The sequence below is a fragment of the Tachypleus tridentatus genome, chromosome 3 (assembly GCF_004210375.1).
Source record: "Tachypleus tridentatus isolate NWPU-2018 chromosome 3, ASM421037v1, whole genome shotgun sequence".
Classification (NCBI taxonomy): domain Eukaryota; kingdom Metazoa; phylum Arthropoda; class Merostomata; order Xiphosura; family Limulidae; genus Tachypleus; species Tachypleus tridentatus.
The window spans coordinates 36,386,060-36,400,306 of record NC_134827.1 but is presented as its reverse complement, the minus strand read 5'-3'; the positions used below and the strand labels follow the sequence as shown (position 1 = coordinate 36,400,306).

At 37.3% G+C, this 14,247-nt stretch overlaps 1 long non-coding RNA gene across 1 annotated transcript in view; it reads right to left on the bottom strand.

Annotated features, from left to right (window-relative positions):
- Window positions 1-3,679: 3,679 nt before the first annotated feature.
- LOC143246047 (uncharacterized) overlaps window positions 3,680-14,247 on the bottom strand; it is a 33,597-nt gene continuing 23,029 nt past the window's right edge. The window contains exons 2-3 of the long non-coding RNA XR_013025742.1: window positions 4,655-4,855; window positions 3,680-3,815 (exon numbers count right to left, since the gene is read on the bottom strand). This is a non-coding gene — a long non-coding RNA (uncharacterized LOC143246047). The remainder of the gene's footprint in view (window positions 3,816-4,654; window positions 4,856-14,247) is intronic.

The following is a 14,247-nucleotide window of genomic DNA, read 5'->3' as shown; positions in this document are numbered from 1 at the left end:
AAAGTGACATGCCATATTTACATGTTACAAAGTGACATACCATATTTACATGTTACAAAGTGAAATGGTCTATTCTGCAATTTACCACATATCACTGAGTTAGCTAGCCTTTTCTGGAATTTACCACATATCACAGATTGAACCAGTCTACTCTGTAATTTTCTGCATGTCACAGAGTTAGGCAGCCTGTTCTGTAATTTACCACATATCACTGAGTTAGCTAGCCTGTTCAGGAATTTACCATATGTCACCGAGTAAACCAGTCTATTCTACAATTTACCACGTTACTGAGTAGTCTTGTCTATTCTGTAATTTACCACGTCACTAAGTAAACCGATCTATTCTACAATTTACCACATTACTAAGTAGTCTTGTCTATTCTGTAATTCACCACGTGTCATTAAGTAAACCAGTCTATTCTACAATTTACCACATTACTAAGTAGTCTGGTCTATTCTGTAATTTACCACATGTCATTAAGTAAACCAGTCTATTCTACAATTTACCACATTACTAAGTAGTCTGGTCTATTCTGTAATTTACCACGTCACTAAGTTAACCAGCCAGTTCTGTAATTTACCACATGTCAGAAGCAAAGTTTCAACAACTCTTATATAACTTGACAAATCTATATGAATACAAGTTATTTGTAGTGAAGAAGAGACAATACAAATTGTACAACAGATACGTAATTTTTTTAACATTTCAGAAAGAGATTAATATATTTGAAGATGTATAAATATTAATTGTAAACAAGAAATCAGACAAACTGTTCTGTAAAATAATAAAGTATATATCAGTAACTACCTATCACTGTTCTACAATATCAGTAACTACCTATCACTGTTCTACATACTATTCATTGTGTTAAAAATATAATAAAAAGTTCTTTGTTGTGTTCAAATGTAACGTATCTTGTCGGTGTATGTTATATGTGTATTATATTTAACTTTTACACTTCTAGTAATGTACCTTGTCAGTGTATGTTATACATGTATTATATTTAACTTTTACAGTTCTAGTAACGTATCTTGTCAGTCTATGTTATACGTGTATTATATTTAACTTTTACACTTCTAGTAACGTATCTTGTCGATCTGTGTTACATGTGTATTATATTTAACTTTTACACTTCTAGTAATGTATCTTGTCGGTCTCTGTTATACGTTTATTATGTTTACCTTAGTCATAAATGATTCTATAAATATACATTGACCCGCACACCAGTGTAGTCGTCCAGTACTCCAAAGACTTCTGAGAACGAAATATATTTTACTCAGAAGTGATATGCGTGAGATAAAAGAAGAATGGGTTAAAGTAATACACGTTTTCTTGTGGGATTCTATTTTCAACACCATTTCTTAGTGCGCGAAAACTAACGTGCTTCATTAAGCATATTCAATACGTGACGTCAGGAGTTATTTCCTTAACGAGACAAAAATTGCACCGATTTTCTTGTTTCTCTTTGAAGTTCTGAAATTGACGAGACAACTACCTTAGTTTCCGTGGTAACCGGGAAGAAATACTATTTTCTGGGCGGTTCGAAAAGAAAAACTGAGGCACACGTGTGGGTCAAAGAACATTTGGACAAAAAAAAAAACAACTTAATGGCATAGATTACACAAGTATTACCTAACAGGAGAGTTCTAAACAACTGTTGATTTTTGTTTTCGATTTTACTATTTTTCATATTATGCTTTACTTCATGGAATAAACGGAACAAAATTAGGACAACATGGTCAGACAACGATAGCCTGGAGAGAAGTAAAGTGGCCTGGTCAACGTGTAGCCACTAATGAATTAGTTTGTAGAAAGAGACGCACTTTAAACTTGTTTTATCGTTATTAGTTTGAAGGTATGATATTTTCTATTGGAGATTACCTTTCACGTGAGATCTCTTCTTGGAGGAACCTTCCCACGATACTCAATACAAATACACAGCACATCTATCAATCTCCCGTGGTGTGTGAGAGGATGTTCGTTGCATTTCATATGCACTAAACGAATATTTTGTTCCACCCTTACTGTTTAGGGATTTGAGTCCGAGAGTATAGGCGGAGTTATCTATTGATTCGTATAGTAACTTGACGAGGGTTCTGCGAGCCACATATATTGCTCTCATCAGAACGAAGCTGGATATATGTTATTTGTACATATATTAAACAAAATGAAAATTAGTATTTTTTATTTAAGTGTATACCTGGAAAATGTATTGAAAAATACTTCCTAAAATCGTTATTAAATAATGCATGACAGGAAATATGGGCGCATAGGAACAATAAATTTGTTTTATAAGCAATGTACTAAGAAAGAAATATATGATATCACATCTTCCTGACTGACTGACCAATATGACGTCACACTCGTACATACGTTGGTAGGTTACATCCAATTAATAATTGTTCTATTGTGATCTCATATCGTACATACGTTGCTATGTTACATCCAATTAATAATTGTTCTATTGTGATCTCATATCGTACATACGTTGCTATGTTACATCCAATTAATAATTGTTCTATTGTGATCTCATATCGTACATACGTTGCTATGTTACATCCAATTAATAATTGTTCTATTGTGATCTCATATCGTACATACGTTGCTATGTTACATCCAATTAATAATTGTTCTATTGTGATCTCATATCGTACATATGTTGCTAGGTTACATCCAATTAATAATTGTTCTATTGTGATCTCATATCGTACATACGTTGCTATGTTACATCCAATTAATAATTGTTCTATTGTGATCTCATATCGTACATACGTTGCTAGGTTACATCCAATTAATAATTGTTCTATTGTGATCTCATATCGTACATACGTTGCCAGGTTACATCCATTAATAATTGTTCTATTGTGATCTCATATCGTACATATGTTGCTAGGTTACATCCAATTAATAATTGTTCTATTGTGATCTCATACCGTACATATGTTGCTAGGTTACATCCAATTAATAATTGTTCTATTGTGATCTCATATCGTACATATGTTGCTAGGTTACATCCAATTAATAATTGTTCTATTGTGATCTCATATCGTACATACGTTGCTAGGTTACGTGGTTTATCAGCTTCACCATCCCACATTATTTCTCAAGCCCACAATCTAGGACTGCAGTTATACCACGCCCTCTGTACATAGACAACACCATAATGCCAAGTTCATTATAACCAGGTGTTAGCTATAGAAACTGAACTTCCTATTGAAACCTGGCTTATTAGTCTATGATAATCTTTGAATATAAGATGTTACAGTAAGGGCGGATTTGGGCCACGAAGTATTCTGATTAGTAGCAAATGGTTGTGACAGGGTCAACAGATAAATAACACTAAAAACCGTCGAAGTTTGAATAGAATGAAAGTCTCACTAAGATATATATATCTGTAGTAATGTGGTTTAAGTCTAAATTTAAAAAAAATTACTAGTCTCGTAGCAGACTATTATTACATAGGTACACGTCTCGTGTATTAACAGGTAGAATATCTGATTCATGGCAGGTCATGAAATAGACATTGGTTAAATATTCATTCTCAAATAGATCGAGTGTCGTTTACGTAACAGTTAATTAGATGGAGAGATGTGTCAAATACTTCAGTGACGATAACTATTAGTATTAGTTTGAGGCACCAGATGATTACGTGAAAAATTTGTAAATATCGTAATGAAAACAACGAAACTGCTTACTTCTAAAGTGGTCATTACTATCTTCTCGACGGAAGAAAAATAATTCTCCCAAAGTATCTGGCTCTGTTGACGTAGCGCGTGCACGTGCGTCTGACTAAGTGAACGGATGATGTCTGGCACCTAAATAGAAAAGAACAACGTGGAAATAACTTGAGTTTGGGGAAGGATTGGGTGGGTAACAAAGACATGAATACATAACGTTGAAAACTTGTGATTTTTCTCTCACTTCTTTTAACCCTTTAAATAAACTCCACGTACGTTCCCAGTTAACACTTACTAGAAACATATCTTATGATTTAGAACATTAAAATGCTGCGAATGAAGAAGAAAACACAACTTATCCTCTGTGTAATAATTAAATAACACGGTTACTCTCCATGTCTATATGAAACCAGATGTTCAAAAAAACAAAGAGTTCGTCCTTATGTTACGTAAATAAATTTGTTTCTAATTAATCACAGACCTCAACGATAGGCTATATGTGATCTGACCACCACGGATATCGAAACCAGGTTTCTTGCGTTGTAAGTACGAAAACGCTCAACTGTGTCACTATAGGGCAAATACATTACACTAGCATCTTACAGAGATGGGTATACAGACTCACACGGCTAGTTTTAGTTGTTGTTTTTCAAGTTTATTGAAGTGGAAAATAAGATTTATTGAGCCCTCTAGTGAGCCTAATTAGAATTACAGGTGAGGATAAAGTGCGATAATTCGTCCTTTGGACGTTTCGTAAACTTTCAAAGTGAGGCATAGTGAAGTTAATAGGTCACACACGTAGTCAATTTTCTATAAATATTTCATTCATTGTCTACACTTCAAAACTATTTCCACGCCCCTAGATACAATTGACATGTTATACCAGCAAAAACAAAACAACTCGTGGTTTCGTGGAAACTATCCGGTTTACTCTTAACTTCCTACCCCAATAACTCCTCACAACTGGATTGTCTTACCTGCATGAGTAAGCGCTCATCAGCACGTACCGTTGCTTTACTCAATCAATCACCTCTCCGAATGGGAGTTCCCAACCGTTGCTAAGCAACACAGGAATACAGCCAGCTTGTAGTGCTTCTAAAAATCGAAAGGACCCAAGACGACGCCCTCTAGGGACAAGACAGTACGTAGAATTTTGCATCAAGAGCTGATAGTCCCATCTGGAAAGGAAAATATATAAATACACACGTACATATATATATATATATACATATATTACGATAACCGCTAGAAACAACTATGATATATTTTTTTAATTAGCTAAAACTAATCCAATAAATTCCGAAATGAGAAATTCCTTATAGCAACCTTCCCAAACCAAACCAAAATAAGAACAGACATATTGTAAGTGTTCACATTTAGAAAAATAGAAGTTTCGCCCATTTTCAACACCAGGATAAAGAAGCTAATTCTGAAAATACGAACGCCACCATTTACTGTTATTGGTAGTTCTCCAATTACTTGAAAATCGTAAACACAAATCTCTTGTCCTCTTGATTAGTTAAATCTTTCTCATTAGTCGTAAACACGACAATCATCGAATTGTACTGGATCAGAGAGAAGTAGGCCTATCAGAAGATGACACAGCAATACCGTACTGAATCAGATAGAAGTAGGTTTATCAGAAGATGACACAGCAATACCGTACTGAATCAGATAGAAGTAGGCCTATCAGAGAATGACACAGCAATACCGTACTTAATCAGAGAGAAGTAGGCCTATCACACAGTGACACAGCCTGTACTACATCAGAGAGAAGTAGGCCTATCACTGAATGAGACACCAATACTGTATTGAATCAGATAGAAGTAGGCCTATCAGAAAATGACACAGCCTGTACTAAATCAGAGAGAAGTAGGCCTATCACAGAATGACACACTAATACTGTACTGGATTAGAGAGAAGTTGGTCTATCACAGAATGAAACACTAATACTGTACTGGATTAGAGAAAAGTAGGCCTATCACAGAATGAAACACTAATACTGTACTGGATTAGAGAAAAGTAGGCCTATCACAGAATGAAACACTAATACTGTACTGGATTAGAGAGGTTGGTTGGTTGACGTTTTATGGCGCAAAGCAACTGGTAAAACATTAGAAATAGAGTAATACTATTAAAATCCGTAAAAAGAAATCCTGTTAAAATACAAAGTATAATTTTTAATTAAAACCTTAAATAGAGTTAAAAAGGCCAATGGCCTTCAAAAACTGAAAAAAACATTTGCAAGATGGACAGTGTCACTATCGCCAATGACACTGTCAAGCGTCAGGGGTAAATATGTGGACAAAACACGTTTAAAACTGTCATCGTTTAGGGTCAAAACGACGGCACGATAGTAAAATGTGGCTTATTGTAACTTGAATGTTACACACACAACACATTGGTGCACCAGTTACAGATAAAAAAAAACGATGAGTTAAAAACTGTGACCAATTCGTAGTCTAGTTAGAACAATTTCCTCTTTCCGATCCTCAGGGAAGCAAGACGGCCAAAGTCCAATAGAAGGTTTTATCTGAAAAAGCTTGCTACCACGTTGCTCACTCCAAATTGACTGCCAGCTGGTGCGGCGCTGAGCCTTGAATAGAGGACCATAGTCCATGTATAGAACAGGCACGGCAGTGATAGTGTCAGAGCAGACACTTAGCAGCGTGTGAGCGAGCTCGTACCCGCGAATACCAACGTGGCCTGATATCCAGAAAAACTGGATAAAAGTAGGTGTTAAAGATAAATGGGCTAGACGGTTTTGAATATCGGCAAGAACAGAGTGAGTGCTAACCTGAAGTGATTTCAGGCCAGAAGAGAGCTAAGCAAACAGGTATAAACAGTACAATTCTGCTTAGCTTTTGACCTGAAGTGATTCCAGGCCAGTAGAGAGCTAAGCAAATACGTATAAACAGTACAATTCTGCTTCTATGTGATCCAAGGCAAGAGAAATGGCGTGCAAATCGGCAGTGAACACATAAAATGTACAGGGGATTCTGTGTGCAACCATCAAACCACAACAAACCATGGTAGAGCCCACACAGTCGCCTTTTGAACCATCAGTATAAATAGGAATGGAAAGATAGTTCGAAAGATGTTCGGTAAACAACAAACGGAATTTCCAATTGGGAGTATCTGATTTTTCAGATCACTCAAAGAAAAGTCACACTTTGGGATGGTAAAAGCCATGGTGTGATGGACTGACCAGTGGATACCGCAGTGTCATCCAAAGACGGACCCAATTCATCCAACTGTTCCTGGATACGAAGGCCAAAAGGAACAATGGCAGATTGTCTGTTTTAAAAACAATGGCCCACCGAGGAAGGAAAACACAACATCACGTGGGATGCTGTGGTAAGGAACGAAGTTTTGAAGCATTCAGTAAAGATAGCTGTAAACAGTGGACGAGGTGCAGAAAGCCCCAGTGCAGAGCAAAGCCCTGATGATGAATGGGGTCCAGCATCTTCAAGGCCAAAGTCCTGGCAAAGCTATAGACCTGAGACCCATAGTCCAGTTTTGATCGAATGAGGGCACGATAGAACTTTAGCATAGAACATCGATCCACTCCCCAAGAGGTGAAAGAGAGGACACGGAGGATGTTCAGTGCCCTTGTGCACTTGACTCGTAGCTTCTTGATGTGTGGTATAAAGGTCAATTTACAGTCAAAGATCAGACCCAAAACCTTTGCCTCAAGGACCACGGGAAGCACAACTTCAGAGACACGGAGTTCAGGATCAGGATGAATACCCTCCGTTGGCGGCAAAAGTTCTTGCAAACTATTTTAGAGAAAAGTTAAAACCATTTGCTGTGGTCCACTTCAGTAAACAACTGAGGGCAGTCTGTAGCTGATTCTCAATAAACCTCATGTTCGACGACTGACAGGAGATGTGGAAGTCGTCAACATAGAATCTGTTTGTAACAGTAGGAAGGAGTTGTCCAGTGGTGGCATTAATCTTTATACTGAAAAGCGTGACACTCAAGACACAGCCCCACGGGACTCCAAGTTTCTGTAGGAAAGAACTGGAAAATGTCGAACTCACACCAACTTGGAATCGCTTGCATATTAACATGTTTTATTAAAAATGGGTAAATGGACATGCAACCCATATGAGTGGAGGTTTCGCAAAATGCCATACCTCCGCGTCGTATCGTAAACGTTCTCAAGCTCAAAGAATACTAACACAAGATGTTCTCGCTTAAGAAAGGCTTCTCTGATCGACGTTTCAAGACGAATCAGGTGGTCCACGGTGGAACCCTCCGTCGGAATCCACACTGAGTGGACGAGAGAAGGTTGTTTGATTCGAGGAACCAAACAAGACGAGCATTAACCATCCTTCAAAGGTCTTACAGAGACAGCTCGTTAATGCAATTGGACGGTAGTTTGAAGGAATCTTGAGATCCTTTCCATGCTTAGAGGAAGGTAAGACATTAGCCTGCTGCCACGCATCAACAAAAACATTCTCCTGCCAGATCCGGTTAAAAACAACCAGAAGAAAAGCAGGAGATACATGGTGCAGCATTTCGTAGTGTACATCATCCAGTCCGACCGGTGTTTTGCCACACCAATGAAAAGCAAGCTTTAGTACCACTAACGGGGCAATTATAGTCGTAGAGACGATCAGCCCGAAAGGAAAGAGGTGATTGCTCTGCTTGAGCCTTGATTGCTAAGAAGGTGAAGAATAAAGCAGAAGTGCTAGATACTTGGCGAAAGCCTTTGCTGAGAGTATCGTTGATGCTTCAGATACCAGCAACTTTCTGGTCATCAAAGAGAAAGATCACAAAGGGGATAGAATTATACTGCCCACTGACCTTCCGAATCTTGTCCCATATGACTCTGGAACTGGTGGTAGAAGACATCGTCGTTGTGAATTTAATCCAAGATTCCGTCTGGTTTTGACGACTTACCTGCCAGACTAACTGAAAAGTGATGTGGTTCAAAAGTGTGGGATACCTACGAAAGGCATCCCAGGCCCTTTTTTGAGCCTTCCGTGCCATGTGGCAGGCAGGTTTCCACCACGGACAAAGATAACGTGGAAAACGTATCAAGGTTTTAGGAATACATTAAGCAGCTACCTGTATAATATAGTCAGTTACTGCTGCCACACAGTCGTCTACTGATGACTGACAGACGATGGCAGGATCAAGTTCTGCAAGAGCAGTGAAAGAGAGCCAGTTAACCTGATCCAGTTTCCACCGGGACACGTGGGTCGGGTAGCATCGATCACGGCTGGTTTCTCTCAAATTTATATTAAAATGATCGCTGCGTCGTGGATTATTGTCAACCCTCCATGAAAAATGGGAGAATAATGAAGGGGAGCAAATTGAGAGATCAATAGCAGTAAAGGACTGACTAGGTGCATGAAAATAAGTAGAAGAACCAGTATTGAAGAGAGAAAGGTTGTGATCAGAGAGCATACACTCTATAGAGCAACCCCTCCTATCAATATCAGCTCTTCCCAGAGGATATCCATTAAAGTCCCCAGGATGAAAAGGGGAGACAGCAGCTGTTCAATGAGAGCATCCCACTGATTGATCATAGATCTATACAGCAGACAGGTAGACAGAACAAACAGTGATGGTACGACCCAAGAAAACACGGGTGGCTATGGCCTCAAGGGTGTGTCGAGTGTCAAAGATCTCTACAGCAGACAGGTAGACAGAACAAACAGTGATGGTACGGCCCAAGGAAACACGGGTGGCTATGGCCTCAAGGGTGTGTCGAGTGTCAAAGATCGACCAGCAGTGCCACCTCTTCATGCATTCATCCATCACAAAATCTGTCATTTCTCTACAAAGAAAACTGCCAAAGGGTGACTGTATTGGTGGATTTCAGAAATGTTTCCTGTAAGGAAAGACACACAAGATGATAGGAATGAATCAGCACCTGGATATCATCTAAATTAGAATGGAAACCTCGACAGTTCCACTGTATCAATGTGGCCATTTTATTAATATGGAGAAGAATTGGGCAAACAGCCCTTATGTTTTCAACCACGTTTCTTTTCTTTATTAGAAGGAGGTCTATTGACTTCCACTGATCCTGCTCTGGGTCGAGTGGGTAGTCTCTGTCAGTGGAAGAAGATTCCAGTAACTGAATGAATAATGGTTCTGTATCTTCGAGCCGGAGAAGAAGATGAATCGAAAACTCCCAAATCCAGAACCAAAGAACGTGGATCCGGCGATCTACTGGAAGGAATGGTAGGGACAGAGATGGGTGTTGATGTTGACTCATCAATTTTCTTATCCATGGAGGGCAAAAGACTTTTAACCTGGTTTGAAAACAACGATTCTGTTGGAGAGATGGAGAAATGTGTCTGCTCCCCCACTGTACCAGAGGAATGAAGTGCAGCAGCATACATCTGGGATGAATGGTGGACAGTAACTTTCGAGTCTGAGGTAAGGAATGTTGTGAACCATTTTCAAACACTGTACCTCTTTTCTTTCATCCATCTAGGGTATTAACAAAAGTAAAATGGATAAGAGCCACTACAATTAGTACAATGAGAGTCCATTTCACACTCACAGGCATCACTGTCCTTCTCAAAACAACGAGCACACGTCCAGAAACAATGTCATGATGTTTTTGAGTGACCGAACCGCTGACACTGGAAAACATCTGAGAGGATTTGGAAAATATGGCCATACTTTGAAATTTAGATAGCATGGACGTGGTGATGTAAAGGTCAAAATTAGAATATTGGTCGGATTCATAATTCCATCTTTGTGAGTGGAGATATGACTCATTGCAGAAACTCCTTGGGTGGAAAAACCAGCGAGGATCTCTGGCTCGGGAATGTTCTTGAAATCCCTCTCAACAATAGCTCCTCGTGACGAACTCAAAGTAGCATGGGGGATAACCTCAATGGGTATTTCCCCAATGGCCTTCGAATGCAAAAGGAGTTCACTTTGTTTTAAAGTGGATGTTTCCACAAAAATGCTCTCAGAACATAGCTTTTTGACTGACTTTGGAGATGCAGCAAGCCCCTCTAGTCCCTTCCGAATAAAAAGGTAACATTTACCCTAAAGACCTGTCTGATAAAGAATGTAATGTCAGAACATGAGGTACAGGTGATGAAGAAGTTGAAGATTGCTGTTCAGAATCTTCAAGATGTGGTTTTTTACCTATGGAGATCATAATAAAGAAGGAATATCTTGTTGTCCACTTACCCCAGCCACCATGAAGCCTGTGTTATATGTGTATTATATTTAAATTTTACACTTCTAGTAATGTACCTTGTCAGTCTATGTTATACATGTATTATATTTAACTTTTACACTTCTAGTAACGTATCTTGTCGATCTGTGTTACATGTGTATTATATTTAACTTTTACACTTCTATAACATATCTTGTCGGTCTGTGTCATACGTTTATTATGTTTACCTTAGTCATAAATGATTCTATAAATATACATTGACCCGCACACCAGTGTAGTCGTCCAGAACTCCAAAGACTTCTGAGAACGAAATATATTTTACTCAGAAGTGATATGCGTGAGATAAAAGAAGAATAGGTTCAAGTAATACACGTTTTCTTGTGGGAATCTATTTTCAACACCATTTCTTAGTGCGCGAAAACTAACGTGCTTCATTAAGCATATTCAATACGTGACGTCAAGAGTTATTTCCTTAACGAGACAAAAATTGCACCGATTTTCTTGTTTCTTTTTGAAGTTCTGAAATTGACGAGACAACTACCTTAGTTTCCGTGAGAGATGTTTCATAATTCAACCATATTTTCATAAAATTAAGACGTCTTGGAGATGTTTTATAAGTGGACCACATTTTTTATATAAAACTAAGACAAAAGTGGAAGATGTTTTATAAGTGGACCACATTTTTCAGAAGACAATAGTGGGAGATGTTTTATAAGTGGACCACATTTTTCAAAAGACGAAAGTGGGAGATGTTTTATAAGTAGACCACATTTTTCAGAAGACGAAAGTGGGAGATGTTTTATAAGTGGACCACATTTTTTAGAAGACGAAAGTGAGAGATGTTTTACAAGTGGACCACATTTTTCAGAAAACGAAAGTAAGAGATGTTTTATAAGTGGACCACATTTTTTAGAAGACGAAAGTGGGAGATGTTTTATAAGTGGACCACATTTTTTAGAAGACGAAAGTGAGAGATGTTTTATAAGTGGACCACATTTTTTAGAAGACGAAAGTGAGAGATGTTTTATAAGTAGACCACATTTTTAGAAGACGAAAGTGAGAGATGTTTTATAAGTAGACCACATTTTTTAGAAGACGGAAGTGAGAGATGTTTTATAAGTGGACCACACTTTTCAGAAAACGAAAGTGGGAGATGTTTTATAAGTGGACCACATTTTTCAAAAGACGAAAGTGGGAGATGTTTTATAAGTAGACCACATTTTTAGAAGACGAAAGTGAGAGATGTTTTATAAGTAGACCACATTTTTTAGAAGACGGAAGTGAGAGATGTTTTATAAGTGGACCACACTTTTCAGAAAACGAAAGTGGGAGATGTTTTATAAGTGGACCACATTTTTCAAAAGACGAAAGTGGGAGATGTTTTATAAGTAGACCACATTTTTAGAAGACGAAAGTGAGAGATGTTTTATAAGTGGACCACATTTTTCAGAAAACAAAAGTAAGAGATGTTTTATAAGTACACCACATTTTTTAGAAGACGAAAGTGGGAGATGTTTTATAAGTGGACCACATTTTTAGAAGACGAAATTGGGAAATGTTTTATAAGTGGACCACATTTTTTAAAAAACGAAAGTGGGAGATGTTTTATAAGTGGACCACATTTTTAGAAGACGAAAGTGAGAGATGTTTTATAAGTGGACCACATTTTTCAGAAAACGAAAGTAAGAGATGTTTTATAAGTGGACATTTTTTAAAAGACGAAAGTGAGAGATGTTTTATAAGTAGACCACATTTTTTAAAAGACGAAAGTGAGAGATGTTTTATAAGTAGACCACATTTTTTAAAAGACGGAAGTGAGAGATGTTTTATAAGTGGACCACATTTTTTAAAAAACGAAAGTGGGAGATGTTTTATAAGTGGACCACATTTTTAGAAGACGAAAGTGAGAGATGTTTTATAAGTGGACCACATTTTTCAGAAAACGAAAGTAAGAGATGTTTTATAAGTGGACATTTTTTAAAAGACGAAAGTGAGAGATGTTTTATAAGTAGACCACATTTTTTAGAAGACGAAAGTGAGAGATGTTTTATAAGTACACCACATTTTTTAGAAGACGAAAGTGAGAGATGTTTTATAAGTGGACCACATTTTTAGAAGACGAAAGTGAGAGATGTTTTATAAGTAGACCACATTTTTTAGAAGACGAAAGTGAGAGATGTTTTATAAGTAGACCACATTTTTTAGAAGACGGAAGTGAGAGATGATTTATAAGTGGACCACATTTTAGAAGACGAAAGTGAGAGATGTTTTATAAGTGGACCACATTTTTTAGAAGACGAAAGTGAGAGATGTTTTATAAGTAGACCACATTTTTTAGAAGACGGAAGTGAGAGATGATTTATAAGTGGACCACATTTTAGAAGACGAAAGTGGGAGATGTTTTATAAGTGGACCACATTTTTTAAAAAACGAAAGTGGGAGAATTTTTAGAAGACGAAAGTGAAAGATGTTTTATAAGTGGACCACATTTTTCAGAAAACGAAAGTAAGAGATGTTTTATAAGTGGACCACATTTTTTAAAAGACGGAAGTGAGAGATGTTTTATAAGTGGACCACATTTTTAAAAAAACGAAAGTGGGAGATGTTTTATAAGTGGACATTTTTTAAAAGACGAAAGTGAGAGATGTTTTATAAGTAGACCACATTTTTTAAAAGACGGAAGTGAGAGATGTTTTATAAGTGGACCACATTTTTAAAAAAACGAAAGTGGGAGATGTTTTATAAGTGGACCACATTTTTCAGAAGACGAAAGTGAGAGATGTTTTATAAGTACACCACATTTTTTAGAAGACGAAAGTGAGAGATGTTTTATAAGTGGACCACATTTTTAGAAGACGAAAGTGAGAGATGTTTTATAAGTGGACCACATTTTTTAAAAAACGAAAGTGGGAGATGTTTTATAAGTGGACCACATTTTTCAGAAGACGAAAGTGAGAGATGTTTTATAAGTACACCACATTTTTTAGAAGACGAAAGTGAGAGATGTTTTATAAGTGGACCACATTTTTAGAAGACGAAAGTGAGAGATGTTTTATAAGTAGACCACATTTTTTAGAAGACGAAAGTGAGAGATGTTTTATAAGTAGACCACATTTTTTAGAAGACAGAAGTGAGAGATGATTTATAAGTGGACCACATTTTAGAAGACGAAAGTGGGAGATGTTTTATAAGTGGACCACATTTTTTAGAAGACGGAAGTGAGAGATGTTTTATAAGTGGACCACACTTTTCAGAAAACGAAAGTGGGAGATGTTTTATAAGTGGACCACATTTTTCAAAAGACGAAAGTGGGAGATGTTTTATAAGTAGACCACATTTTTCAGAAGACGAAAGAGGGAGATGTTTTATAAGTGGACCACATTTTTAGAAGACGAAAGTGAGAGATGTTTT